The sequence below is a fragment of the Schistocerca cancellata genome, chromosome 5 (genome assembly GCF_023864275.1).
Source record: "Schistocerca cancellata isolate TAMUIC-IGC-003103 chromosome 5, iqSchCanc2.1, whole genome shotgun sequence".
In the NCBI taxonomy this organism is placed as follows: Eukaryota; Metazoa; Arthropoda; class Insecta; order Orthoptera; family Acrididae; genus Schistocerca; species Schistocerca cancellata.
This window is the reverse complement of record NC_064630.1, coordinates 39,507,145-39,510,428: the sequence shown is the minus strand read 5'-3', so window position 1 is coordinate 39,510,428 and position 3,284 is coordinate 39,507,145.

Here is a 3,284-nt window from a genome sequence, read left to right as displayed (position 1 = left end):
GTCGCAGCGATGAAGAGGTCAATAAGTGCGGAACATAAACTCAGATAGAGAGGACGCGGAAGCGAACTGCCCGTCCCCGTTAGAAGGGCCCGTCGTAGTGTGCCGCGATACGCAATATTTCTGTTAACCTCTCTCTCAAGCCAAACAAGCTTTCGCGCCGCCCTCTTTGAACACGATCCATGTTCCCGGCTAGGGTTACCTGACTCTGGTTCTGCATATTTGAGCAGTGTGCAACATGGGCCATTAAACGCTTCGTGTTGTCTCTTTTGTAAGCAACCTACAGCTTGCCAGTATTCTCCCGCAGGCTCGCTGCTGCCACTTACGTTACGTACAAGTGAGCCCATGTTCTTGTTCCACTTGCTTCCTCTGCACATTATTACTGCCAAATATTTATATGACATGGCTGACTCTATTTGTGACACGTCAAACCAGTACTCAGAGGACAGCACGGTTTTACGTTTCGTGGAGGGCACAACATTGCATTTCTCTGCATTGAGAGAACGAACTTCGTACCGCACAAGCTCGTATGATCGTGTGGGTATCAGCAACATTTCTACATATACACCTACATCTACATCATTACTCTGCAATTCACTATCAGGTGCCTGCAAGAGAGATCACTCAACCACCTTTAAGTTTCTTCCCTACCGTTCCACTGTCGAACAGCGCGCGGCAGAAACGAACACTGAAATCTTTCCGTGTAACAGGATCGAGATTTATTGTTAGGGAGGACGCAGAATACAATGTTGGACAGAGAGTCATCGACAGATGTAGAAGTAACTTCGGGTGTACTCCAGAGAAGTGGATCCCTTGTTGTTCATGTCGTATATTAACGACCTTGCGGACAATATTGATAGTTATCTATAATTAAGTACTTGAACATATTCTCAGTTCTAACTTAATAAATTTCTTTGAGAGGGGAAAGCTTCTGTCCACAAAACAGCACTGATTTAGAAAGCATCGCTCGTGCGAAACTCATCTTGCCCTTTTCTCGCATGAGATCCTTCGAACCGATTGCCGTAAAGCATCTGACAAGGTGTCACACTGCCGGACTGTTAAAGAAGCTACGAGCACACGGAATACATTACCAGGTATCTGAGTGGTTCGGAGCCGGCCGGTGTGGCCGAACGGTTCTAGGCGCTTCAGTCTGGAACCGCGCGACCGCTACGGTCGCAGGTTCGAATCCTGCCTCGGGCATGGTTGTGTCTGATGTCCTTAGGTTAGTTAGGTTTAAGTAGTTCTAAGTTCTAGGGGACTGATGACCTCAGTTGTTAAGTCCATGGTGCTCAGAGCGATTTGAACCATTTGAAGACACCCGTTTGGTAAAACACTGAGTCCTACTGCGTTAAGTTGCTACATGTTCAAATGCTCAAATGTGTCTCAGTTCCTAAGGAACCAAAGTGCTGAGGTCATCGGTCCCTAGCCTTACACACTACCTACTCTTAATCTAACTTATGCTAAGAACAACACACATACCCATGCCCGAGGGAGGACTCGAACTTCCAACGGGAGGGATTGCTGCGTGTCCTCGGCGACCCATCGAGGTCTTTTTTAAGGGACCGAAGCCACGATGGCCGCATGAGGAGAGATCAGGACCATAGGGCGGACGCTCGAGTGTCTCCCCCTTGCGTTGACGGAACTTCTGCGTCACGACATATATGTGATTTGTGGACGTGCGTTATCATGGAGCAGCAGCAACCCCTTGGCGCACCATTCCAGAACGGTGGTTTTTGACGGGCATGCTGTCCATACAAATTCTTCATCCTCTGATGATGTCTACCTATGTTTGTTCTTCGGGAGCCAACAAAAGAATAACAGCACGTCGATCTTGTTTGGACGTATTTGGTAATAACGCCGGCATCGTTCACGTTTCCGCATTTACCGTACGCACGTCGGAAAGACTCGAATGCCGCACGAATCCCTTGCCAACATGTCGGTGTTTATACACCAGCATCCGAGTCGCACTACGTCGCGTATACGCTGCAGCAACGCCCTCAGACGGAAATTTTGATCGTCCCTTACACACTACTAGCCATTAAAATTGCTACAGCACGAAGATGACGTGCTACAAACGCGAAATTTAACTGACAGGATGAAGATGCGGTGTTATGCAAATGATTAGCTTTTTAGAGCATTCACACAAGGTTGGCGCCGGTGGCGACACCTACAACGTGCTCACATGAGGAAAGTTTCCAACAGCAGTTGACCGGCGTTACCTGGCGAAACGTTGTTGCGATGCCTCATGTAAGGAGGAGAAATGCGTACCATCACGTTTACGACTTTGATAAAGGTGGGCTTGTAGCCTATCGCGATTGCGGTTTATCGTTTCGCGACATTGCTGCGCGCGTTGGTCGAGATCCAATGACTGTTAGCAGAATATGGAATCGGTGGATTCAGGAGCGTAATACGGAACGCAGTGCTGGATCCCAGCAGCCTCGTATCACTATCAAAAATGGTGCAAATGGCTCTCAGCACTATGCGACTTAACTTATGAGGTCATCAATCGCCTAGAACTTAGAACTAATTAAACCTAACTAACCTAAGGACATCACACACATCCATGCCCGAGGCAGGATTCGAACCTGCGAACATAGCGTATCACTAGCAGTGGAGATGACAGGCATCTTATCCGAATGGCTGTAACGGATCGTGCAGCCACGTCTCGATCCCTGAGTCAACACGTGGGGACGTTTGCAAGGCAACAACCATCTGCACGAACAGTTCGACGACGTTTGCAGCAGCGTGGACTATCAGCTCCGAGACCATGGCTGCGGTTACCGTTGACGCTGCATCACAGACAGGAGCGTCTGCGATGGTGTACTCAACGACGAACCTGGGTGCACGAATGGCAAAACGTCATTTTTTCGGATGAATCCAGGTTCTGTTTACAGCATCACGATGGTTGGATCCGTGTTTGGCGACATCGCGGTGAACGCACGTAGGAAGCGTGTATTCGGCATCGCCATACTGGCGTATCAGCCGGCGTGATGGTACGGGGTGCCATTGGTTACACGTCTCGGTCACCTCTTGTTCGCATTGACGGCACTTTGAACAGTGGACGTTACATTTCATGTGTGTTACGACCCTTGGCTCTACCCTTCATTCGATCCCTGCGAAACCCTACATTTCAGCAGGTAATGCACGACAGCATGTTGCAGGTCCTGTACGGGCCTTTCTGGATACAGAAAATGTTGAACTGCTGCCCTGGCCAGCACATTCTCCGGATCTCTCACCAATTGAAAACGTCTGCTCAATGGTGGCCGAGCAACTGGCTCGACACAATA